Source organism: Falco naumanni, chromosome 5 (assembly GCF_017639655.2).
Source record: "Falco naumanni isolate bFalNau1 chromosome 5, bFalNau1.pat, whole genome shotgun sequence".
Taxonomy (NCBI): domain Eukaryota; kingdom Metazoa; phylum Chordata; class Aves; order Falconiformes; family Falconidae; genus Falco; species Falco naumanni.
In genome coordinates this window covers 12596093-12624091 of record NC_054058.1, presented here as the reverse complement: position 1 = coordinate 12624091, position 27999 = coordinate 12596093, and the positions used below count along the sequence as shown (strand labels likewise).

Here is a 27999-nt window from a genome sequence, read left to right as displayed (position 1 = left end):
CCCTCCCTGATAGGATTATAGCACAGGTCAAAATGTGCAGGAAAAGAGTTGAACGCAACCACAGAAGCGGAGGTCACCAGGAAAGCGGGGAAGGAGAAGCACTCCTCCCACCCCCTTCAGGCTTCCTCCTCTGCAGCCACACCAAAAGGCTCAAGCTAGAACAGTAAATGCCTAGGGCGCACGTCCAAAATCAAACGATTCATAACCTGGGAGCTGCGTAAAATCAAGCACGAATCCAAATAATTTTTTAGAACATCTAAATTTTAATTTATCTTATGCTTTGGAGCAGGCAAAATAAATAAAACACTATGGCTTAGATCTAGAAGAAAATTTATCTAGTCTACTTGTAGCTACAACGCCTATCCAGGACTAAAGCATTCTTCCTAATCTTGTTCTCACCATCAGCTCAAAGTACAGCTTTGCCAAGGTTCTGCTTGCTGGCACTCTGTTGAAAGCATAACCACATAAGATCTTGAGAACCAGCTTTAAGTTTGGCAGGCAGACCACCTGGCATCAAAGGTATGCCTATTGGTATGCCTACGGCCATATGTCTGAACTTCAGTCAAAAAACAAGATGCTGCAGGGATTTTTATTTTTTTTTAATGTGTTTGGCAGCTAAATTCTCCTGATATTCCATGCATGCTTCGATGCAGGGACCGACACTGTGCAGGAGATGCGTAACGCTAAGACTCACGAGCTAACTCTGAATCAAACCAAATCAAATCAGTGCTTAACCCTTCTTTATATCAAGTCTAGTTTATTTCTGCAGAATTTCCCCATGACATGGCTACAGAGCTTTCCATACCCAGGCTAAATACTTTCCCCACGGCACTCCATAGTATAGGGCAGATGGACTAGGCTGAGGATCTCAAGCTGCACTGTCACCCTCACTGCCATATCCAGAATGATTTGTTCTGCAATTGCAGGCAGAACCATGTGCCATTACAGTACCAAACATCAGAGCAAGAAGGCAATCTTTTAAGCTTGTGTTATTACTTCAGCTCAGACATACAGCTAGCATAAGGAATGGAAAATAATCTCACCACCAGCACAGAGAAGTTGTTGCAGACAGCAGGCACAGTCTGTATACAGAATTGAGTTAGAAGTATGCTGGAATAACTGAAGAAGAGGAAAAATACACTAGTGCCCCAAAAAGATGAACCCAGCCACACACTATTGATCCATAAAATCTACAGTTGTCCCCAGGAGCTGATATACCTTTGGCTTTAAACAAAGCAGGTGCCTGGATGGGAAAGGGGGACTTGTCCATGAAGAACTCCTGCTCCACTGGTACTAACAGATGGTGCCTGCTGCCTGGGTCTAAAGATCCAAAGCCCCTGGCACAGTTCAAAGGGCACTGTTGCCCCTTGTGCTAGGTTGCCATAGTTTTTTGGTGTATTTAAGGTAAAATTTAAGTTAATGACTCCTTTCAGCACAAGTCTGTAGAGTCAAATATGAGAAAGCACCAGCATGATGATTGCTCACACAGTCTCAGCACAGCGTCCTTGTTCTTGCATGGCACAACAGGGATATTCCTTACATAAGCACCTTCCTCAGGGTGGTACTCACTCAACTGAGGAGTAATTATTTACCCACGATCCCATCTGCTTTGCATTCCCATTAAAGAAAATGTTATGCAAAAAGGGAAGAGCTTGGCTATGAGTCCTTGGCCCAAATATCCTCTTACCAGTGCTGTGCTGCTTGCCAGGTCATTGCTGTTTGCAATTCAGAAGCTTGCAGCAGACAGACCATGCCAAATCCAAAGAACTTTGTCATTAAAAGAAAAACTTTAAGCCTAACAGTAGGAAGTACTCTCCCTGCTTTGTTAATCTTGTCAAACTATACTGTACAGACAATTACAATTAATAAAAGTATTCTTAGGAAGCTTAATGACAACTTTGGAGCGATGGTTTCTCTGCTTCAGGTACATTGGAATGAGGAAAACAGCAGGGAAGAAAATTTTTCTTGCTGTACTTGGCCCTCATAAATGCAAAGAGGACTCCCAAGGAAAACTGCCCCACTCCAGACAGCAATTTAAGTGGTACAGATCTACCCAGGAACATCACTTGCCTTCCTTGCCTACCCATGGAAATACCTTTACTACCAGCACCTGAGCTTGTAACCACAGAAAAGCATGGTCCTTTTCTGCATTAGGTACTTAAAGGCATTAGAGGTGTTTCTTCTGAAAGGAGCGAACAGACAAAGCTCACCAGCTCCAAGAAGCACATCTGAAAAACACACTTGCACTATCACCACTCTACAAAGATAGAGATGTGCAATAAAATGGCCAACTCCTTCACTGCATTTTGCACCTACTGCTGTATGTAACTGCCATGACTTAAAACAGTGGCTTCCAGACAAGCCACTGAACAGCCCAGGTAAGTATCTTTTAGCACTTGTTGATTTTGACAAAACCATAGTCATACCCAACATTCTTTTGGTGAACAACTGACATCAAGTAAATGATTTACTGACTTAGAATACATGTTTCTTTTTAGGGATAAATGATCACAGAAGACCAGACTAACTAAGAATCTAAATATCAGTACCTTTAGTATTTTTAAAGGCACAATCAAATCCTCCTGGGGCCTTTCACAGACTGTCTATCCATCTAGCAAGGCTAAAGGCAATTCCCATGATACCCCACCCACCCCTTGCTCTTTTCAGACATTAAAATGTATTCAGGTTTACTCACAAGAAAGCTTTTGTAAGGAGCAAGTTCCACGTCTGAATCCAGCAATTAGATTGCCAATAGCTTCAGACACAGACAAACTTGCAAAATCCATCTCTATAGACTACCGATGCCCCAAGCAGGAATGGTGTGTTGCATCCACCACGGCAGAAGCATTCAGAGCATCACAAGGAGAGCAGCCAATGTGCAAAGAGCCTGGAGGTAACACTGCCATCAGGTTTACTGAGATAGGCATCTTCCGATTATCTCACAATTAAGAAAACCTTAAAGTTAAATAATTTTGAAGGAGAAGAGCAACTCCAGGTGACCTGTTATGCTTTACAGGTTTCAAGTAAGTCATAAAGAACAAGAGATTAAGCGGAAGGTCTTGTAATTTTGTTACCATATTTATATTATCATCATGATCAACTGCATTTCGATTTAAATTTTTGAATCCAGAGAAAATTTACTTAATCCATTATAAAACTATAACATAGCTAAACTGTTTGAGGTTGACAGCCACACTAAGAGTGATACATGAATTTGTAGCATCCTATACAAACAGTACAGTGAAAACCCAGCATTACGTATTAGCACCTGATGGGCCTTTTAAAGACAGCCAGATCTGAAAATGCAATCAGAAAACCTGCCAATTTGTTGTAGCTTTGAGCTTCCTAAAAAAACACCCCAACAAACAAACACCCTGAAAGGTCTGAAAGCAAATCTCAATTTAACACACATGCACTACTTCACAAAGTTCACGTGTAGCACTTCACCAAGATCACAGAGAACACAGTAACAACGGTGGTCAAAGGGATATGTCCTGCTGGATCAGAAACAAGTCTACATGAACTATGTTTTGGGGATGGTCAGGAACCACCATGTGTAAACCCATCACTTTGACACCTAACCTGGTCTTAGACTGCTGTCTTAAAACTTAGCTGTGTTAAAACCTCCACAGCAAACCTAATCATACATGAAAGAAACAACCACTGCTTGTAACACAGTCTCAAGAGAAAAAGCAGAAAGACAGGAATTAACACCAGAAGTTACAGAAGAAAGGTGGTTTTGTTTGCTGAAGACTTACTTCAAAGATGTCATCTTATGCATGCCAACTGTTAGCAGCCATCAACAAAAATAAATTCTTGCTGTTAACAGAAGTAATAGAAAAGACATGCAACTTACGATGTTACTACGCTTTCTTCTGAATTTTAACCACCACACATTGCAATAAAAAGTGACAGAAAGAAAACACAATTAACTGATGGCCAATCTAGAAAAATGCATCACAAGCTAATGGCTTCACCTACAAATCAAGTCATTGCATGTTTAAGTAATTTCTAGTACCCTCCTGAAGGAACTAAAAAATCTGCTACAGCCAAGAGGGGCCCCTTTTGCACTCCCCCTTCCCGTCAACTTACTTCATCCCATGAAGGATTTCTCCGCAGAGAAGCTAGAGTTGTACCCTGCCCATTTTTCCACTTGATATTAAGAGAATTTAAACAACATAGATGGATGAAAAACACTCACCTAGGTACATGATGTCTTTTAGCTGGTAGCACAGTAGCATTTCCTTTGGCCCTGACTATGCTGCTCACACCTACGCAGAACACTGCAGCAAATGTACTTTTCCAGACCTGCTCCTTTGACCAGATCCATCTTTATTTTCTTCTTAAACCATAGGAGAGAGCATGAGACCCTCACCTATCTCACACTCCTTCCAAACACTGCCTCAACACCTCACTACTTTGCCACAAAGTCTACAAGGACTTTGGCATCAGTACTAAGATGATTATGCCAACCAGAATTGCCTAGGTGAACAACACACCTCTCCGCCTCTGGGACCACCGAACACAGCACAGTCCATGGTCTGTGAACGGCCTCCTGAGTTCTGTAATAAATATCTGCATTACTGCATGGAAGGGATACTCTAAAAAAAGTGTGTATTAAGTAAAAATAAGCTGCGACTTTGGTTTTAGATGCCAAAGCAAACAAGATTAGGACTCCAAAAAGAAAATAACTGAATTATTTACCACTTTGGAGTTCTACCAAGTATTTGATACAACCAAGCTAAAGCTGAAGATTTTAGTATATTTTCATTACAACTTGGTTTTGAGTAACTGGGTCTCAAGACAGCACTGGTTTTTGCAGAAAAAAGATGCAATCACCAATACCTTTTCTCTATTTCTGGAGTAATACTTCTTAATCATTCCATTTCACAACAGTGACCTTAACCAAAAAAAATGAAGGAACAAGTATTTTGATAACAAGTTCTCTGTGCTTAGTGTTTCATAACAATTTTATGCTTGCAGATATGCCATGTCATTCTAGACAGAATGTATTTCAAAATGGAAACCTATCAGGAAGGAATTTAGAGAATCACACTCCCATATGAAGGGAAGACAGCTGTTACCGAAGCAGAGAGCACACTATACTATCGGTCCAGCCTTCCTTACTCCTTCAGTTGGTAAAATGGCACTGGCATTACATCTGAAGTCAACTGAAGCACCTTGTATATGAGGAACCACAAGTTGCCATGAAGAGTGATGAGGAAAAGTCTTTTCCTAGGGGAAAATAAAAACAAATAAACCCCCAAAACAGTCTGTATGTGGGTGTTGGGAGGAGGGGAGCAATTACAGGAAGGAGAAAGAAATCATTAAAACACTGGCATCTTTAATTCAGGAAAACATCAGAGCTCTTGCAAACTAAACAAGGAATCACACAGTTACTGTGGAAGAGGGGGGAAAGTCAGTTCTGTTTAGAGAAGAAAGGGGAATACGATGCCAAACACAAGAGGAATTTAATTTGAAGGAGAATCTACATTTGAATTTAGCCTTTGAACCACAGCAGGACATGCCATGGGATATTTCCCATTCCGTGCTTGTTCTTTACCTGGAAATAAGAAACTAAGCTTTTCATCTGCTCCTCACTTGAGTGAGCTTAGTGCTGTCAGCAAGCCAGTTCTCTGTTTGCATTAGCTCACTGCTAAATGACAATGGCCACAACACAAACGAGTTCATCACACTCATGGAAGGAATCCTACCAAAACTAGTACCACGCCGTTATGTTTCAGAAGTGGTGATGAAAACAACACCGGTCCACAAGATCCTCAATTCAAGAAGAGAGAGGAAATTAAAAGCTGCGTGTTTAGCTCCCAGCTGAGTCTGAAAGTTGCGGAAGGTATACATACCACTTCACAAGGAAAGGGAACAGGAAGCCAGGGAAGAAAAGAGTCATTATGTTCAAATGGCAACATTTTCATGAGGTTACACAGGCCAAATGAGCATATCCCAGAAAAATGTGAATCCAAGCCTGGGTAAAGAAACAGAAAGCAGCATAAGTGACAGCAGACAGGAGAAAAAAAAAAAAAAAAAAAAAAGCTTTAGAAGAGCAAAGAGTATCAAATTGGAAAAAGTATCAAAACAATAATAAAAATCGTAAGTCCTGGCACACAAAAATGGAAGGGTGTAATTAAATTTGATACTAGCAACTAGATAATAATAGCTGAGAAAGCAAAAATAGGTTTCTTTGCAAGAGCCTCCCACACACAGGATACTGGCAAAAGATAAGTTCGAGATGGACTAAGATGATCTACTGTAAGGACTGACATATCAAAAGAAGAAAAGAAAAAAAAAATAACTAACAGTAAGGCACTATGTCTTCAAGATTTATGAGGGAATTAAAGAATGCAAGGGCTGAGCAGAAAACAGAAATACGTAATGCTCATTAAAGCCAGCTATTCTAGCATAGGTACAAAGTGTTTGTAAAACACGCCATAGGGGACAGAAAAAGAGGGAAAAAACCACTACAAAAAAGCAAAGATCAGTGAACTTCAGTACTAGAAAAACTTATTTAAAATTTTCCACCCAGAACCTCTGGCAGACCTGACAATAGACATAAAGGAGCATAAGGCAAGAAATGAGGGAGGATGTCAAACAACCCTTCTCCATGACCCAAACCCACCACTATATATTTGCCCATGCGTCTTTGAGGATGTCAACTCAATTTTTTCAAGGAACTTTATGTAGATTTACTAGAAAGTCCATTTTGTAGTTTATAACAAGAAATTCCAAAGAATCTAAAATTTAAGATAAACATAGTATTATAGTATTTACAACCACATGCACAGACTCCACCATTGAGAAGATGGAAAAAACATTCGGGGGGGGAGACAAATTGATGTCTCTATTGATAGAAACAATATTGGACAAAGTTACTGGAAATTAACTAATTTTTAGGTTTATTCTTTAGCTTTGCACCTGAATGGCAGACCTGTGTCAACAGACAGGCTACTTGAGTTGACTTGTTTGCACAAACCCACATGCAAATTTGACACAAGTCAGCAGAACTCAGTCTGCATGGTCTGGGGAGGGGGAAAATAGAAGAAAAAAAAAAAAAAAAAGTCTCTTCCTTAAATGACAAAAGCCCTCAGGTAACAGAATGCCACCAGTAACAAGACTAGCACTGACATGATGTAGGGACAGCAATTTCATCAGCAGGATGCTCTGGATTCCCATCTGCCCTATACACGATCTCCTCCAACACTACCTCTTCCAGTGTGGATGACATTGCAAGCAGCCATACAGCAAGCAACAGGAGCTCTGCAGAGCTCCAGCTGAACCAGCAGAACCCTTTTACTCTAGGCAGCACCCCAAGAAGATGATGCTGGTATCAGCATACTAATTACTCAAATTAAATGTAAAGAACGCTCCAAAAACCCAAATCATTTTGAGATTGAAAGTGTACAAAAGACCAGTGTTATGATTAAAAACAAGTCAGAAACACCTGCTGAAGAGGAATGTGAGTACTAAATTGAGCTGTAGGTTTAATCAACACCTCCCCCAGAGCAGCGGGCAGAGATGACACAAGCAATTAACAAGCAAGGAAAATGAGAGTTTCATTTGACAACTCTGAAGGCACTAGTATCATTTAAATAAATATAAGCAGAAAAGGGGGAAAAAAATCAGACAGGGTAGAAAAATAAATAGACATTACTTGTCATCCATTCTCAAAGCAGAACAGAGATTTTTCATTTTACCAAATAAGATATAAAATAAATGCTTCCAAGCTTTCATTAGAAAGAGATGAGGTTTTCATTTCAATTTCCTTTGAAAGACCAAGTAATGATCAGAAATCACAGGTATATTCAAACAGATACACCATAAGCTACCAAATGCACAAAATTTATCTGCTTACTTCAGATAGTGATAACCACTAAAACTACATACAAAGTGTTCCATGAAGACCAGGTACTCAGATCTTCTCAATTCATTATACTTCGACAGAGCTCAAGAAGGCTTATCTGCAAGGCTGTTTTACTTTGCTAATTAATTGCTTTTCTTATCATATAATACATTAAGAAATCACTTTGAATGAAAGCATTATAAGATGTAAGCTGCTTTGGACAGGGTATGCATGTATATATACACACGTGTATGTTCATGTATTTATAGATAACATAGTTTCTGCGTGGGTGTATGTATAGAAAAACACAAACACACACGCACTATGTATATGTCCTGCCACTGTTTAAAAGAAAAAGCATCCTGACAGAACTCAAGCTCTAAACTTGTCAGGTGACAGACAACCAACAGCTTCCAATGGAGCACAAAGCTCCTGGAGCTCTGGGAAGCCAAGGCGAGCCCAATGTGAATACACAGCAGCAAACAAAGTAGCAAGCAATTTTTTAGCTTGAATTGATGGTTCCAGCCTTAGTGTCCAGTGGATAAATCCACATAATGAATATACTTCTTGCTGCCTCTGCAGAAGATGAACTTGAAAAGGAGTTCCTCTGAGTTTCAGTGATTCCCTTCATCTGGAAAACGATGGAAAAAACAGGCTTACCTGCACTGAAGGACACAGGCAACTCCAACTCAAGACTTGGCTTGTGGGTCAAGTGCATAGGAAACCCCCAAACAAGGGCAAAAGACAGGTCTCTGGAACAAGAGGGAATTCTTTTGCTGCCACATGCCTGGCTACTATACCACGAAGCTCATTCCTACCCCCTCAACAGGCAGACATGTGAACAGGAGGCAGAGCCCACCATACTTCTGGCTTCTCCAAGAACTGCTGTTTCAGAGCTTCACACACAGCAAGCACCCAACCAGCAGGGCAGCCTGAGGGGTACGCTCCACACCAGCCTAAAACAAACTAGGTCAGGGCTACCAGACACCGACCATGTCCCTCAAGCCAGCTCACATGTTAATTCAGTGAGCCGACTCAAATTGCTAAATCAGTCACAAACTAACCGTACAAACAAGCTGAATAAACAAACACATAAATAAACCACATCCAAACAATTTTCAGCCATTTCTGGTTCCTGGCTCTAGCTCACTGTGGGATCTTCAGAGCCATTAAAGGAGTGACTTTGCAGTGATGGTGGCTGGGAAGACAAGAAAAGAAGCACAGTACTTGTGAGCATTTGGCGTTACCTGTCATAGAAATGTACGCTACGTTGTACTAACTTGAGAGTGCTCTACCAGTTTCAGTGAATCCACACTAATGTTTTCCCGTTTCATTTTTACTGCTAATGAACCTGTTTCTTTTGGACAAGGGTAATAGCAAGTTGGGCAGAATGCAGAAGAAAGGAGAGGATAGTCTATAGAATATCTTACTTCTGAGGTTTGTCTGTGTGTCAAAAAGGCAGGTAATGTAAGGTTGGCACGGAGCAAACAACCACCTAGAGCTTACGGAGCAAACAGCATAAGGGATTTCTGGTCTGCTTCAAACACAAACAGGTTAGCTCAAACAGCAGAATAGGCTACTTGTGAGTTCATTCTCTGGCTTGACCTGAAGCGAAGGATGAACAGTCATAAAAACTACTCTAAGCAGCAGAGTTAGGGCAGCAGCTAGAGGCAGAGGGGCTGTGTCAAGCAGCTGGACTCGTAACCTTTTCTACTAGCACAGCTGGAAAAAGACACTTTGTCAATAGCCTTTAGACTACTGTTCTTCTTTGTGTACTTAGGTTAAAGCTCCTTGTGGTACTGACTAGTTGTACTTACAAAGCACTCACACCAAGAGCAGCATATAACGTAACCCAAAAATGTAAGAAGACAAACAGCAAGAGCCTGGGGAAGCTACTACATTTGTACCTGCAACGTAGTTAGAGGACATCAGCCTCTTGAACAGGGCATACTCTAGAAGCAAACACAAAATTTGCCAACTTAAAAAAAAAATCAAAATAAAAGCTTCTCTTTCATCTAGAATAACTACTTATATAGCCGATTTTAAAAAAGCCATCAATAAATTACTAATACCATGAAGAAAAATAGCAACTCACAACACAGAAGTATTTAGACAGATCATTTACCCCCCTCCTTCCCACCACTTCAGTTGCACTGGAAGACATACGTGTACTCAGAAGCATGCTGTTTGAAGCTTAAGTCTCTGAACCTTACAAATTTCCAACATGAAGATATGGCCTATAGTGCAATGTTTTGAAATTAACTCATTCTTAAATATTTGCAAATGCCTAGCGATAAAAATCAAATACACAAACCCACACAATATTATTCTCTCAACAGCACTGCATGTTTCAATACAGCATTTCTAGTTTTTAATAGGTATCTTCACTTACATGAATTATAAACCAAAATACAGATTCAGAAAGGCAAAACACACAACACATTAATGTTTAACAGTCTTCAGAAGATATTTTCTAGATGCACAAGTAGTACTTACTACTATGAACCTACTGGAAGGTACACCTTTTCCCTGTACTTCCTACAACTTGTCGTTAGACTTCATTTAGAGAGCTTGTCAAATGGCTTTTCCTCATATGCACAGGAAATAACTCCTTCGTTATCTACTACTACAAGCTTAGTATTACTAGCCAAAGTGGAACAATTTTATCCTGTTGTCACATTAGAACTATGTTTTCTGTGATTTAGAAGGCTCATTTTTATGCACAACTAATGCAGAACTTCTTTATTCCTTTTTTAAAATATTTTTTGTGTCTGTTGACTCTACTTTCTTCTTCTTTTTCCCCTTTGTTTAGCTCATACAGGTATATTTTTCCAACATCTGATCAATACCTCTTCTTCTTCGTTATTCCCTGTTCTTTCTCTCTCTCCAGTTCTGCTCCTTACGTACGTCTCCCTTTTCTAGTATTTTCACAATGACAGAAGTTGACCCTCATACCACACAACTTTTGAAACTCGAAATACCATTTGAAACTTCAGCTCCAGAAAGTGATAAGCCTAAATATTTTTCCACTGTATTTCAATTTAACCCCATTTTGAGTAAAAGCAGAAGGATCACAGCTCTGTCCACAGACATCAGGAGATAGTGCTGCATTTCAAGTTAACCATTTAAACATAAATCAGAACAAATTCTGCAGAATTCTGAATTCAAGGAAGTCTATTTTACTGCTGGTGGAGAAGCTGAAAGGTGTGGTTATATGTTGGTAGTTTAATTAATTTACCTTCATCATGTCTGAAAGCAGCTGACTTACTTGATGCCTAACCCATTCCACCTATCCAAAAAAAAGTAATGCTATTTTCTACCAATAGGTAGACTTGTCCAGCTGTGCTTTGATGTATAACAATTGACATTTGAAAGGAAGAGACCTTTCAAGGAGGAAGTTACAGTTGTAGATCCTCACTTTGCCAACATAAACAGAAAAAAACAGCTAAATAAGTGATAAACAGCTAAGTAAGAATAGTTTGACTGTACTGAAAAGCAGTATCACCAGTTGGGACAAACATTAAGCACCCAGTAGAAACGCCTTACTTTGGTGGATGTAACAGGAAGATTTTTCTAAGTGTCCTTTGTAATTTAGTTAAGCAAAGATACATAAAAATGTGCTACTACTGGATACCTACTCCAATATCAGGCATGTTCCAGGCATAATATTAAGTAGGGGGGTTAATTTTTTTTTCCTTCAGACCTCTATCATATTTTTAAAGTTTTGGGATTTTGTGGGTTTGCGTGCAATGTTTTGGCAGCAGGGGGGAGCTACAGGGGTGCTTCTGTGAAAAGCTGCTAGAAGCTTCCCCCATGTCAGACAGAGCCAATGCCAGCCAGCTCCAAGATGGACCCAGCACTGGACAAAGCTGAGCCCATCAGCAATGGCGGTAGCACCCTGGAGAGAACATATTTAAGAGGGGGGGGGGGGGGGCGCGGAAATCTGCACAACATTTGCAGCAGCAGAGAGGAGTGAGAACATGTGAGAGCAAAAACTCTGCAGCCACCCGGGTCAGTGCAGGAGGTGCTCCAAGCACAAGAGCAGAGATTCCTCTGCAGCCCATGGTGAAAACCATGGTGAGGCTGGCTGTGCCTCTGCAGCCCATGGAGGTCCACGGTGGAGAAGATATCCACCTGCAGCCCATGAGGGACTCCACACCGGAGCAAGCAGATGCATCTGAAAGAGGCTGTGACCCAGTGGGAAGCCCATGCTGGAGCAAGTTTGCTGGCAGAACTTGTGACCCCACGGGGAACCCATGCTAGAGCAGTCTGCTCCTGAAGGATTGCGCCCCATGGAAAGGACTGACACTGAAGCAGTTCATGGAGAACTGTGGCCTGTGGGAAGGACTCATATTGGAAAAGTTCATGGAGGACTGTCTGCCATGGGAGGGACCCCACGCTGGAGCAGGGGAAAAGTGTGAGGAGGAAGGAGCAGCAGAAACCGCGTGTGATGAACTGACTGTAACCCCATTCCCTGTCCGCCTGCGCCACTTGGGGGATGAGGTAGAGAAACTGGGAGTGAAGTTAAGCCGAGGAACAAGGGAGGGGTGGAGGGAAGGTGGTTTAGGCTTTAGTTTCTATTTCTCATTCCTCATTATTCTATTTCTGATTATCCTACTCCAATTTGATTGGTAATAAATTAAGCTTATTTCCCCAAGTCTGTTTTGCCCGTGATGGTAATTTCTCCCCCTCTCCTTATCTCGACCCATAAGCCTTTTGTTACATTTTCCCTCCCCTGTCCCGTTGAGGAGGGGTGATAGAGCAGCTTTGGTGGGCACCTGACATACAGCCAGGGTCAAGCCACCACAGCTGAGCATGTACACACACACAGAGTTAAATGCTCAACATCCCTCCCAAGTTAATCCATAAAGACTTAAATCATCAACACCATCTTGAATTATTTTTTTTTAAATTATTCATCAAGCCATAAAAGCCATTTTTCTGCCAAGGTAGACAGCCTCTTCAAGGAAAAGAGGGAAAGGAAAAAAAAAAAAAGAAAATAAGAGGAAAAGCCACCATTGAAGGACTTGGCAGACTTTAAAAATTCCCAAAACAAACACTGCGTCTCCTTAAGCTAGCATTTGTTAATAGTGCCACTGCATTCAGCCTTTTTTGTGTGCCTGTCACTAAGCAGCACATACAAACTGATAATCCTAAAGTTTCCCGAAAAAGACAAGACCTGAACCTTTTACCTGGATCAGTCCCCCCACCCACCCACCTCTCCTGCTGCATTACCTCCTTATCATTGACTGAAACAGTACACAAAGTCAGTGACTGAAAAGAACATTCTGCCTATTTTAATGCAAAATCTTGAAAATCCTCACTGCAGCTCAATAAGAACCATTAGATGATCACTGGTTGAACCCTCTCAAAATCCTGCAACTAAAAGGAAAAGATTTAGTGTTAAACAGCAGCTGTATTTTCACTTAGCTATGCAGACATTTCATAGCCACTTTGCCATACTGGCTTATGTCTGGACATTTGAATAAAAATAGCTAATGTGCTTGCTTGTTACGCCATTAAATAAAGTGCACAAAGGCATTGCCAGTACTGTTTTTGCCCATGAAAGGCAATGGTCATTAATAGCTTGTATTTGCAGAAGGCTGTCAGAGGAACAGCATGCTTGAGCTTCCTCCACAGCTTTCTATAGGTTTAACCATACATGAGGCAGCAAGGGGGAAAAAAGACACTACGTATTTCCTCTTTCCAGAACAGGTCACACCTGCAGGAGATTTGGCAAGTCATGCAAGCCTCAGTTGGAGAAAAAGATTGGATTCCTGTAAATTTGAGGGGGCAGAAGGATGTGGGTCTCTTCCTGGGAAGCGCATCTTGGAAAAATGTGCAATGGCAGCATTAGTATTAGAATTTTTACACTTTCTTGACTAGTATCTTGGAGATTTACACTTGTGTTGCTATTCTTTTTCACCCATTTTATGCTTGAAGGAGTTAACTCTTTCAGTAATATTTTGAGAGGAAACAGGCAACAAATGGGCTACTCATACATTCAAGTCCGTGCTGGATAAACAGATTTTTCAGGCATCTTCAAATGGGTCTACCTGGAAATTAGAGCAGACAGGTGAAGTGAGCCACAATAAGGAAACAAGCTTTGTCAGCTGGATGGTATCCAAATGTGGATCACCTAACAAGCAGAACAGAGGACTGAGTAGCTGACAACATGCTCACAACATGTCAACCATGAGAAGTCAGGGATTTTCACCTGCTGGACAAGCGAACTCACTCCACTGACCAGGAAAAATACATCATCATATATATTCAGATGAAAAGTTACAAGCAAGAAAAACCACAAACCGAAAGAAAAAAGGGAGATGATGAGCAACAAACAAGGTAGCAGAGGAAATTACAAACAGCTTTATTAGTTTGTCTAGGTATGCCCTAAATAAGTCTCCTACTAGCTAAAAGAACATGGCATTTGCCAGCTCTCATAAAGATAGCGCCCATTTCCCTTCAGCTGCCATGTCTTCCTGAGATACGGGACTATGAACCTACAGACCAGTCACTGTTGATTACCCCTCTTCAGTAAGGCTTCAGAGCACTTGCTGTGTAAAACTCGAGAGCTTTCAGGAAATTGAAATGACACAGTAGCAGCCCGGGAGAAAGGGGAAGGTGGTACCGGTTCTCTTGCTATCAGAAGCCACTGGCCATCAACACAAAACTCCAGACAGACTACAGGAAGAGAAATGTTCACAGCCCAGCCTCAGGCTGGAGCACACCTGCCTTGTACCCAGGGTCTTGGGATAGACAGTGGGAGCCCTACTAAATGGTGACACCATTTGCTTTCTGCTAATCCGAATTCAATCCAGCATGTAATTTCAGACTTATTTTGACCTAATAACATGGCAACCCAATGCACTAAGATTACTGCTGTACTTTTTTGCTGGAATGTTCTTTGTCCTTGTTTAAAAACTGGCAAAGCATTATGAAGCTTTGCTGAAGATGCTGATTTCAAGATGAAGTTTATTCTGTTTTCTCCCCAGGTGTTCCTAGTAAAGAGGCTCCTATCTAAATACTATTTTAGAAAGGCACTTCTGAGTATGATGGGGTTGGAAGAGAGACGTGTAACAGAAAGTCTCTTCCCCCTCCAGCTCTCTTCCCTCCCAGTCTACCAGAGTCTGAACAGACTTCCATGAAACAGTCAGGGACAGCAGAGCTGGAAAGCAAGAGGAAACAACGAGTCCCAAGCATAATTTGTAAAGAAAGAAGGAATGAAATCCCAGCACCTAAGCAGGTTCCCACCTGTAACAAAATACTTGTGGGAACTGTATAAAAGAGAGGTGCTACACTTATTCCAGATAGCATTAATACAATGAGTGGAAAGCAATCTCACACCTGTTCTTCAGGCAAATGTTCTTGGTGCTTAAGACCCACCTTTGAAATTAAGGCTTGTTTCAGTAGCGGGACTGTATACTGAGAGAAGCCCTCTGAAGCGTTCAGACTCTTTGCATGTATTTGAAGTTGCTATTCAGATGTATGGCTTCCATGCTTGAAGCGACTGTATAAACTTAGTGAAATATGCACTATTGAGAAAGTCACTCCCCTGCAAGCACCATCTTGCAGGTAGAAACCCAAGTCCTGACACGGGATTTGAGTCTTTAAAGTTTGGAGTGAATGATTCTTACACCTAGCAATCAAGAAGTAAAAACAACACTCAGGCTATTAAAAGTGTGGTGTTTATATCCCTAACATTATGAATTATTCAGCCTTTAAACATGATTTACTACTGGTTCAGTAGGAGCAGAACGTAGTACCATATCAATTATATCCGGAACTGCAGAATACTGTGGGGGGGAGCAGGGGGAGATGCTTTCCTACTTTGAGAGCAACATCTATGCTACACATGCAGAGCCAAAGCCTTCTAATCCAGCAGGCTGAATACATACTAGTTATTCAAACTCAAGAACGTGTGCATAAAAGGCATTTCATACAATTAGCCTCTGTTGTCCTCCTTGTTTTATGCTCTCTGTAAATTTCTCATTCCCATGTTGCTACATTACACACTCAGACCCATCTTTTTGTCTACTACAACACCTTCAGTAATACAAAAAACATTAGACAAACAGGTAAGGATGTCTAAAAGGAGAGTATTTGTACAAGCCACTGATCTATCATTTACTCAACAAACAGGCTCAATTAATAGATTATTACAGTAAAGCAAAATTAAGTGAAGCACAATGAAAACTACTAACATTGTTTTAGTCTCAATATCACAGCTTTCTGTGTCATAGTTTTCTGCCAAACTAATATAATGGAACACAGTTATGATTTTATGAAGAAAATTTTTTAGCAGACTATCACTCTGGATGGCACCTGGAAAGATCTTACAGAGGACAAAAAAATACATTTATCCTCAACTAATGGAAGCCTCTTCACACATCCATTTACGTATCTTTATTTGCTAAAGAACTGACATAAATTTATAACTTAAGCCTGAAACCAAACGAGACCACCAATTTACCTGAAGAGGTCTGGGCAAGCAACTGATCCTAGTTTCTGAGAAACAGGCTGAAAACTTGTAATACACAGGGCAAAATTAGTTTCAAGAACACAGTAAAGAGAAGCTGTGTAAGTTACTGGCCACTTATGGCTCATATTGTGACCAAGAAAGAGCCGAGATAACTGACTGCCTCTCAAAGAAGGACCTTGTTTCAGCAGTTACTTTCATATACTCATGCAGCATAAATGTTACAGCTTTGGACAGTGCAAGCACAGAAAACCAGCAGCATGGCAGCTTGGGAAGGTCCATGGCAGGAGAGATGATTCTGCATCCCCGTAGCCCCACAAGAAACCTCCCATCACTGAGGCAACACTCTTTCCCCTCTTTCCTAGGCTCTGCTGGAGCATTTCATAGGCACACAAGATGGAAAGCTGCCAGCCTTCCCACAGCCAACTCCGAGTAGGTCAGTCTTGGCTCAGCAGCTGACCGCACAGCGCAGCAAAAGGAAACACAAGGCCTTGAACTCATGCCCATCTTCCCTCTCGTCCTCCATACACACAACCCTAGACATGGATTTTCTTTGATTGCTGAGGAATAGTAATTCACTGGTGGTCAACATCATCTCCACTGGAGACCATGACAGCTGCCAACAGGCCCCATCCATAAGCAAACCAAGAACTGCTCAGATTAAAACTTTGCAAAACCTGAGGTTAAGATGCCAAACTTTACCATTAATGTGTATTTATGGCTTCCTTCAGGTTTTATGGGAAGTTACAGAGTAACTGTAAAGGAAATTTCCTATTTAGAGCTGCCAAACTAATACCAATCTAAAGACCAGGTCCCACTAAGGAGAGAAGTGGCAATACAAACTTCCCTGTTCCCACAGCCATCTTCAGATGGCAGCAACACTGCAACACTCTGCCTCTAGCCTTGCTCCAGAGCCAGTTTCATATCAATCAGCTTTGGCATCAGGATGGTAATACTATTGTACCAGTGATAAAGAAAACCCTGAGGACAGGGTCCCCCAAGTAACAACTAGGAAGTAGCCTGAAGTTACAGTGTTTGTTTCACCTTCACGCAAATGACTCCCAGTCTTCAGTTAATCACTGGCTTTAATCCAGGCTGACATCCTGATACACATCACCAGGCCACCCATCACCTATGGCTTTTGATTCATGCAGAAAGTAGAGGCCACGTATGCAACTGACAGGCCTAAAGCATGACGTGCTACCCTTTGTTTATGAAGGAGGAAACCAAATAAATCACAGAAATATTACTGATATTGATATGATATGTAGTTACTGATATTTAAAATATTCTACAGAAATCCTATGCTAAATCTGGAAGCAATCCTTATGGAACTGCAGGGAAAGTGAACATACCATTTGATGCATCAGGGACACAGCTACTTCCCTATTACCCAGAAAAATAGCTTCTTGATAATTCTTCTTAAATAATCTTGGATGTACCATTACACAACCATGCACAGAATAATACAAGATTGCAAGAAACATTTAGTCATTTGATCAGCTTAACAACAAATCTGTAGAGACAAATTCAAAGGATTCACAGGCCAAACCCATGTTTTTTCCTAGGGGTGAAACAAAACCAAAAAAGAAAAAGGAAGGGATGTGCCAATCCTTCCACACCTCATCCTTTGACAGTAACTACTCTACGCCATCTGGCTATTAAGGATTGTCAGCACTTGAAGAATATCCATGATGCTTTCCTGACTGCTCTTACCGGAAAGGGGTGGGGGGAGAGAAGAAAAAAAAAAAGTCCTAGAAAATTAAACAGGCATACTATAAAGTGAAAACTATCACCCTGCCTATTTTTTCTTGAGGGAAAAAATGCTTCAACTGTGCTTACTGTATTTCTTAGAAGATCTGAATTTTGAAAATAGTGAATATTCCTGAATAGGTCTGGGGATTAAGGTGTTGAACCTTGAAAAGACAGGTGACTGAGCAAACTCTTACCGCACAACGCACTGGAGCAGAGCTCACATGAAGACCAACGCAAGTAACAGAAATCAATAGCTCATTTGTTTTTTCGGCATTTTTTACGGAGGTCTAGAAAAGAGTCTGAACTTGCCCTCTGAGGGCTTCTTAAGGCTTACATGAATCTCTCTTAAAGGCAGGAGAGCAGCTGGCCCGTCCCGCCATCCACTCTCTAGTAACTCCATACGACTTCGCTCACTCTGTCTCCAGCTGCTAGCTGTGAATAGAGGCACAGGACTCCCAGGGCACAGTCATTTTGCACCCAAGGAAGGTGCACAGGCACATGGCAGATACAACCACAACTCCTCCCACGGGCTAAGGGCTGGCATGGACCCCAGAGGAGCCAGAGCTCCTAGTGAAATCCATTTAACACATTCCTGCACAGCTTCTGCCGATACCGTTCCTATGGACAGTTGAAGCTATTCTAGCTAAAAACAAACATCCGCACCAGGCTAGTTGCCTTTGCTGGAAGAAGAGTGTGCATTTTACAGAAATAGAGACAAATTGAGCTCACTTTCTTCTACAAAAGTTTTTCTGGTGTGATTTTGTTCCCTTATATCTGCTTAGGTAGCTAACAAAACCAGAGCTTCAGTAGCAGGAATGTATTTTTGTATCTTTATATAACAAGTTGCATTTTTAAATGCCTGGTTGGGCTTTCTGGACTTTTCTATTAAACCATACAGCATTTTGCCGCTACCACCTCTAATTAGCACAGGAACTGGCACCTTCTCTGCTGCTTCTACTTATTTGTTCATTTAAAAAGAGACTTTGAAATTGCGTATTAGGATATACTGAAGCACTATTGTATTAAACAAGCATAATAACCAGAGTTTATTACACCTCAGACATTTTTTTATAGCTTCCTTCCTAAAAATATTAATAAGTATACTCAGTAAATGCAGGATTTACTTTTGACTATCACTATTCTATGTATCTTTTTGTCATTCAAAATTAGAGCTAAAAATACATGTGCACCCCCCTGTTGCATACTTGCTCCACATTCAAATAGAAACCCCCAGACAACCAACATAAACAACTGTGATGAAGGCCTCAATCTCCAATGGGCAGTGGGATGAAGACCATAAAAAGAAATTAAGACTTACTATTTTTCCACCTCCTCTCAAAACACAAGAGTCTCAAACCAACTCCCGTTTGGTCAGTTGTGACTTTGTAAACTCTGTATCTACCTCACCGCATGCTGCCAGGAATAGCATAAATCTCAAAGCAAGGATTACAAAACCATTTGGGGGTTTTGGTAGGTTTTTTTTTTCTTTTAAGAACCCCAACACACATCCTTAGGAGTTGCTCCTAGGAGAAAGAGTTCAATCTGCTTTTAGCTTTCAAAATTAGCACAGATCTGTTTATTCTGCTGGGTATAGTCCGAATGTTTGAACAAAAAAAGTTAGTCATAAGTCAGACAATACAACTCGCCATGACTACACCCTTCACACGAAGGAAAACCAAAAGATCGACTTTCTATTTCAACCAGCTGAAACGACCATAAAAGCAAGTAAATTCTCATGGCTTTTCTTTTCTAAAAAAAAAAAAAAAACAAAAAAAACAACAACCAACCACCAAAAAAAAAAAACCCAACAACAAACCAGCTTCCCATCTGACATGTCACCAAATGGGTTTTGGCCGCTGAAAAATCCCACCATTGGTCCGGCTTTGCAGCAGGCACATCCCATACACCTTGTCGGGCTCGCAGGGATGCGCGCTCCCTGCTCACCGCCGCCGCTGCGGCGGGGGGGGCGGGATAACGGCAGCCGCGGGTACCGGGCAGGCCGCCCCCCGCTGCCCGCCGCGCAGCTCGGCTTGGCGAGAGCGCAACGCCAGGTTAACGATTTGCAATTTGCTTCACTCCTGGACTCCACGGCACAGCCCTCCATTTTGTCAACTGCCTCAATTTAAACGTCTTGCAAGTTGACGGCAAAACTTCCAACATTTCTCCGGGAGCCTTTCGGGGCTTTAAAGCATCCTCGCCCATTTTAAGCAGGGGGAAGCCTACTCGGGGCCGGCACTGTTTACTAAGTTTAGCAAGGCAGGCGCGCACGCCAAAGCTGGTCCTCCGCCTCCCCAGGCATCCCCCGCAGACGGTTTCGGGGCGCGCTGGAGCCCGGGCGCTCCCGCTCATCCCCCGGCGGCGCGCTGCCCCCTCCCGCGCACACAGGGCGCCCCCCCACCCCCCAAGAGAGGCAGGTGGATATCGGGAGGTGAGAAAGGAAGGGACGAGGAGGAGGAGGCAGGAGGCACCGCGGACGGCTGGGTGCCGGCCGCCCCGCAGCAGGTAGGGGGAGCGCGGGGCGGCCCGCCGGTGCCGGTACCGGTACCGTACCCCCCTCCCTCTCACCCGCGGTCCTTACCACCTGCGGAGGCGGCCGGAGCCTGCCCGGGCCGGGGCAGCGACCTGTCCGCTGCGGGCGCGCTCCTCCGGAGGTGAGGGGGCGGCGGGGAAGGGCATGCGGGAGGAGGGAAGGAGGGAGGGAGGGCTCCCGCCGCCCGCCTCTCCCTCACCTCCCTCCTCCCCCTCCCCGCCCAGCCCGGCCCGGCCCGGCCCCGCCGCGGCCCCCCCAGCCCCGCGCCCCCCTCCCGGGCCGGCTTCACGGGGCGGCCCCGGGCCAGGGGTCCCTGCGCTCCTCCCGGCACTTACTGTGTCACCCCCTGCCTCTCTGTCCCCTCGGCAGGGATAAAAGTTGTTGCCACCAGCCTCGCCGCTGCCGCCTGAAACAACTTTGTCTCCTTCCAGCCTCTGGGAAAGCGCCTCTTTTTCCTTATTCTTCAATTTAAAAAAAACAAAACAAAACAGCAATTTCTAAAAAAGTAAAGAATGAAAACTATATTCGTTTCTTTTTTTAGGAGGGGGAAGCATGAAGGTGGGAGAGAAGAGGAGGAGAAGAAGGAAACATTTGGCGCTTCCCCCCCTTCTTCCCCCTTCCTTCCCCCCCAAGATGGCTTGAGAAAATTAAAAGGGGACGGGGATGGGGGGGGCGGGGGGGCACTGAAAAGCTCGGGAGGGGGAAGAAAGTTTTGGGTTTTGAGGCTTTTTTTGTATGTGGTAGGTTTTGGGCGGGGGGTTGTTGGGGTTTTTTTAAAGCTTTCGGCTCCCAGAAAGCCCCAAGCGATTACAAACAAACGGGCAGAGCAGGCAGGCACAAGGAGGGGAGCGAGCGAGAGAAAAAGAGTTTTTTTGCTGGTCAGTAAACTTCAAGCTGCTGGGATGAGGTCATTGGTGTAAAAATAAAGCGATGGCGTCATTTGAAACCAATCCCAGTGAATGAACTCAGCCGGGGGGTGAAGGTGGGGGGAGAGGGAGAAGGAGAAAGAGGAGGAGCGGGGAGAGAGGATCCCCGCGGGGAGACGGAGGCAGCCGCCACCGCCGCGCAGCCCCGGCCGCGGGAGGCGGAGTGGGGCTCAGGCCGCACCACGCTGTCACCGGGGGGGACACGCGTCCGCTGCCCCCGGCCTCCCGCCGCAGCCGCCGCGCCGGCCCCTGGGAGGAGCCGGGGCCGCGGAGCGATTCAACCGAGCCGCCGCCGCGGCCCTTCCCCGCCCCTCGCCCGGCCGGGGGGGCAGGCCCCGCCCGCCCTGCCCTCGCTCCCCGGCCCGGCCCGGCCCTCGCCGCTGCCGGCCCCTCTCCAGAGAAAGCCGTCCCGCCTCAGCGTCCCCTGCCATCACCGCCGCCTGCGGGCGGCCCCACACCGAAGCCCGGGGCGGACCCGTCGCCGCGGGCCTCGCCGGGCATGTGGTGCCGCACGACGCCGCGGCGAGCCCTGTCCCTCCGCGGCCTCCCCGAGCCCGGCCGCAGCCCGGTGGTGCCGCGGGGGTGGCTCCGTCAATATGGGCCTTCTGACGGCCTGACGCAGAACCATGGAGTGCTGAGGTGCCAGACCCTCCTGAGGCACTGGGGACGGAGCGCCCTGGTAGCTGCAAGGCATGTTGAGGGCCTTCACCCTTTAAATTACCTTGTCTAATTAATAAAAAAGAAAAGAAAATCTAAAACCAGTAACTTGAGAAAAGTGAAAGTTAAGCCTAAACATACACAGAAATACAACGACTTTTGTTGAACAGCCATCTGTTCTGGCTGGTACCATTGTTAACTAGCAAGGTACATCCCTCAGGGATTTGATGGGTCCCGCCTGTCTTAGGCACCCCTCTTCCAGGTACACCAACACACTCCGCAGCCATCCCTCCTCGTCACCAGGCTGGCTGTGCAGAGTGTCTTACACAGCACAATCCAAACTCTTGTTGGTCGCCTCTGCCGGCCTTCAAGTCCACAAACCCTTGGAAGACGGCACAAGAAAGAGGATTAACCACATGGGTCCTTACGCTCTTGGTGGCTGCCTCTTCAAACAAAGCGCCTTAGGAAAGGCACGCAGCTGTCGCCCACCGTAAAAGAGCTTGTGTGGTTGGTCTCTCAGGAAGCAGGCAGCTATGAACAAATTATACGGTGGTGGGATCTGTCCCAGCAAAATTGGCAAAGAACCACCTTGATGAAGGGCCCAGCATTAAGTATTTGCAAGCTGCCTCTCATGAGGAAGCCATGTCGGCACTCACACCACGCAGTCACATCCTCTGCAACGCAGAGTGTGCAGGGGGGAGCGACAAGTCCTGAGAGAAGCCCAGTCTCCATAAAGCAGTGACAGAAGAAAGATCAAAAACAGTGAAGAAATTGTGGTAAAGCAGTTTACGTTGGTACATTCGCTGTTTTGCACGTCTGTCTTGTACCAGCTAAAGAACAGTTTTGCCTTTTTTGTCTCAATTAACCAGTGGCCTTGATGATACCTTTTGCAAACCCCCAAAGTGCTCCCAGTACTGAAAGTCTGCACAGTTAACTGCTGGTTACCAGAGCTAGAACTGACCCATTTTGACGAAGGGGATCAGACAGCGTGCCAGAGAAACTCAAGGTGACAGCCAGTGCCCCAGCTTATTCAGACCAGAGAAGTGCAGGAACAAATAGTTCCAGCACAGTTATCCTCACAAAGAGAAGTGGGGAGCACTGGAGAGGGGTGCGTGGTGAGGAGGAAAGACATTTCAATTCTCTCTTCCTTTTTGTTGTCTCAACTCTGTAACACCTTACATAACTGTTCTTTTTTTTTTTTTCCTTAATTAGGAGACCGAAGAAGTTTCCTCACTATAAAACTGTAAGAAAAAAAAAGTACTTGTGATCTTTTTGGAATATTTTTATTTTTAGCCGGAAAAAAAAGGATATATACAGAAAAGTCTAGGACAGCAAGTTATAAGCGTTTTCTATATTGAGCCAGGATATTTCTTTTTCCTAATGTAACAAAAGGTGCAACTAAACCACAGTGATATCACAATTAACTCCTGCGGGTTGAAGTTATTACCAAGAATAACTTCTTATTTTCAGCTGAGCTTGAGCTGAGAATGTGATCTGGGAGAGCATTGCAGGGTGAAACTCTACAAGTTTGTTGCTAACCTGAAGACACAAACAGAAGGAAACCGAAGGCTCAAACTCAGCAGCATCTGACCTCACTTCATTGAGATTAGCGGCCACGTCCTTTACCTCCTGTTTGCAATGGGCAAAGTGTGTGTGTGTTGGCAGCTGACATGCCTCAGCTGGCAGGTGGTCACTTGCAAAGAAGCAGAAACTCATTTGAGTGTCAGAGTCTTAAGTCCAGCGTACCTTTTTGGTCTATTTCCCCCCTTGAAAGCCTTTCATTCCTCCCTACCACTTGCACAGCAGGCTCCTGGAAACAATCTGAACTGCAGGCACAAACCAGGGAGAGAGTCAGGCTGTTGTCTGTTAAACACCTGAGCCGTACAGAAGAGGGACTGCCTGGCTCGGCTGGTGTCCCTGGCTGCTGACCTTCCCTCCCCAAGTTTTCTGTTGATTCCATGTAATGTGTTTTGCTGTGTTTCTGGCAAAGGATTTTTTTGGCTTCAGTGCTCACTGCCCGTTTTTGGCAAAACAGTACCGAAAGAGTTAACGTTAGCATCCTTTTCTTGTGCCTCCTTATCAAGCTCATGAGATAAGAAGACCTGAAGTGTCTATATGGGGTAAAACAAGGGCAAAAGACGTTATGGTGGCTATCCAGCAGGCTATGCAACAGCACTCGAACTTTGACATTCCCCTATGTCCTACCAGTTCACGTCCTGCTTCTGGCAGGAGCAGCTGTAAATCTGTCACCCCTCACTGCCCCTGTTGCTGGGGGGCCAGGGAGAGGGAATAGGTGGGTACTTTCAAGAGCTGGAGGTCATGCACCTTGTTGACAAAGGTTTCTCTTTATTCGTAAAAGCTAGCACAGCTTTTTGTCCCTTTTCCAGCTAATAGATTTTGTGGCACTTCACTTGGTTAATCAGTTAGCAGTGATTAAACAGGGGAAAGATGAATGACAGCCTTAGTAACGTCATCATGTTTTCTGCGCAGTGGAAAGGAGTGGTTTGCCAGAGGAACCTCTTGCGAAATAAGTGAGAACTGAACTTAACGCACAGAGTTTACCATGCTTTAAAATCCCCTTGTGAGTGCTCACTTCCTCCACAGGCTGGAGAGGGCTTGTTGAAGAGGTTACCATTGCCAGACAGCCCCCAGTTGCCATCACGACCGTCTTCTGCCAAAGGTTACTGCCTCTCCTACCTACCTGCAAGCTGCTCGCACAACCCCTCCCAAACTTGTTTCCGTCAAAGTCAACCAGAGTAGCTTAAGCAGTTTAAATAGTAGATGTCAGCTGAACTGGTTTGTTTTGGCTGAAATGGATTAGGGGAAACCCAAGTCAGCAGATGGGAAGTGAGGTGATGACCTTTTCGTGGACAGCTTCAGGGGCATTGGGTAGTTTGGCCTAATCTGCTTTCAGAGCAGACTGCTGTACCGGACATAACTGCTACTGACAGCTCTTCAGGGTACTTAAAAATAGAAGGGTTGCTGAGATACCCACGTTGAAACATTCATAGCATTTTTAGATACTACTAGCTTTGTTGGCATAGAGAGCAGGGTAGGGCAGTCAGAGCAGCACAGGTTTGTAGGAGAGCAGCAATGGGAACATCAGGATTTGGAAACCAGCAGGAATAGAAGATGTAAGACTGAGGGTGGAGAAAGAGCAGAAGAGAGAGAAAAAATTGTGGACGGAGATCAGTGGAACATCACAGAGTTCAGTCTAGAGAGGAGGAATTTGAGTAGCGTGAGAAATGCAGGCATCAGAGCCATAGGGTGCAGAGTAGCAATGCTCGAGGGGAAACAGTGAGTTAACAACAACCAGTATCTCCCCTTTTTCTCTTCCATGTGTGCCTCAGACCCTGAGAAGCTCTACCCCTCTGGAGAATGCTTAAATCAGAATAGCCTCACTGCACCTGTTGCTGCAGGTGGTTTCTTACCTCTTCTTCCCCATAGCTTCTCCAGGACTGCCAGATTCATAGCACATCAAACAAGCTGGGGTTAGTATACAAGTGACGTTTAGGTTCAATGCAGATATGGGTTTTTAAGCTGAGAGGAATGTAAGACAAGCTAGAGCAATAGTCTGTTCTCTGTAGGACAACAGTGGATTAGTTGGAGCAGTGGAAGAGGAAGAGAGAATTACAGGAACCAGAGTATCAGAAAGTACAGAGAAAAAGGAAGGAGAGCATCAGCTGTCTGCTTCCCTGTATCTCCTTAGTTCATAAATCCTATATCCATTACTCAATAGGAATTTACATGACCCCTGTCTCTACAGTTTCTGAGTACCCTTTATTTTTGTAAGTCTTTTGTGGGACAAGAGTATTATAATACCATGTTTTATGGATATAAAAATGAGTTACTGAGCTAAAGAAGGTAGTATAGCAAGCCGGCTGCAGATCAGTGTGCTGCACCAAGTTATCTTAAATTCCCAATCTAGCCACTACCTCATCCTTCTCCCTCTCCTCTCTTCCATCTCTCAAAAGAAATAGTAACTTTTTTTTACTTATGAGTAGTAAATGAGCAGGCACATTTGGTAAAATTAAGCACTTGCACACATTTGTCAGCTTTGTTTACAATTAGAGAGAGACATACAGACACACAAAGACTGTGAGATGGACAGCAGAAAACAATAAGAAAAAACAAAGGAAGAAGTAATAATAGTTTCTGATTCTATGGATGGGCTTTATAAATTTTAGGGGCTTTTGATCAATCCTAATCATCTTAAACAGGAAAAAAGCAGCTATTTTGATGGTTAAGTCACTTATGTATGAAACAGCAAGATTAAGTTTTGAGAAGGCATTTGAAACTGGAGATCATAATAATTATTTACAGAAAAGGAGCATAATAACATGTTGTCATCAGGAAACCGAATAATGAAATACTGTTCTCAAGAAAAAGCAAGTTCAGACAAATCTACAGCAACTGAGAAACTTACCGAGAAAAGATGTTACTAGTTATCTAAAGAGAAAATATTTAAATAACAACAACAAAAAAGTCATACATTAAAAAACCAAAATCATAAACACATTCCAGAAATTAAGATAATTGTCACAATAAACACTCCCCTCACCTTTCTTTTAGCTCTTACTCACTGCTAGTCACTTGTCTGTAGGCTGGTGTACTTGCATTGAAATCAACTTGTAATGAGCTGTAAGCACAGATGGTGTAAATCATCATTGCTCAACTAACACTTAAGTTGCTATGCTAATTTATACTATCTGGAGAGTAGCTTTGTATGTTCATGTTTTGTTTGTGGCCAATGATGAATCAGAACTGAAATGTACTTGTGTTTATTCTGAGGTCAACATAAAATGTATGAGGTCTTTGACTATTCATATCCTTCTTTTTAACCACTTGAGTACTTTAAATGATGTGAGAGTACAGTAATTACAACCTTAAACACATTTTAGACTTTTTTTTTTCTGATAAAGAAATATTTTCTTAAGAGTACCAAGGATACAATGGAAAAGGACAGCATCCATAAAATGCTTTAAAATTATGATATGTGAAATGTAATCTGGGTCAATATAAACCATTAAGTATAAAGTTACTGTCTTGATAGCATGCTAAAGTTCACCATCAGGAAATTTGTTTAAAAGTTTGAATGTAAAAAGTGAGTGAATAACCTGTGGTATTAAAGATCGGTTTATTCTTATTTATATTTATTTATTTTAAAATATTTTTATTCTCAAGACATGTATACAGGAGAAGAAATTTTCTGACAGTTTTAGAGTCTTCAGCATTTCTCGCAATCCATGTTGTCATTTCTGCCTACCTTAACAGCTCCTGACACCTACAGATATCCTAAGCCTTGTGGATTTGATAGATTGCTGTTTATTTTATTTCTGTTTCTAAGGTGCAATTTGGGTGTTGCAGCAATACGCAACTGAAACTGTTGTTAATCAAACAGATTGTAGAAGAGATGGATTTCTCTTCTGTGTAATCGTTAAAATGTACTTAATAGGTAAAAAGAGCCTCATATCAAAAAAGGAAAAGACAGACAAGCCCATAATGGAAAAGAAAAAATCTTGAGTTCTAAAAGGGAAAAGAAAACCGTGTTAATTACTGTTTGTTGTTGCTGTGGGAAAGAAGGGCACGAGCACCACAATGACCTGCATTTATAAGCTTTCATTCATATAAAACTTTAAGTGGATAACACACAGAACATCACTATTTTGGCCTCACAGTAAAAACATTCATAGAAATAAAAAGACTGTTAACTCTGAAGAGTGTCTTGTTTTCCTGAATGCACTGGTCAGAAAATTGTCAGTCTGGTACTAGCCCAATTGTCAACAACAGACAGCAG

General features: G+C 43.2%; 1 protein-coding gene across 11 annotated transcripts in view; it reads right to left on the bottom strand.

Moving 5' to 3' along the window:
* The window catches only part of DUSP16 (dual specificity phosphatase 16), a 70234-nt gene extending 49013 nt beyond the window's left edge, over window positions 1–21221 (bottom strand). For 4 of the 11 annotated variants that reach the window (XM_040596119.1, XM_040596128.1, XM_040596120.1 and 1 more), the window contains exon 1: window positions 20668–20762. The gene's annotated coding sequence lies outside the window, so the exon portion shown is untranslated. Of the gene's footprint in view, window positions 1–5861; window positions 5984–8515; window positions 8535–19959; window positions 20014–20667; window positions 20763–20954 lie in introns of those variants that run through there. The other 7 variants (XM_040596122.1, XM_040596121.1, XM_040596131.1 and 4 more) reach the window with 7 other exon arrangements.
* Between the last annotated feature and the right edge of the window lie 6778 nt (window positions 21222–27999).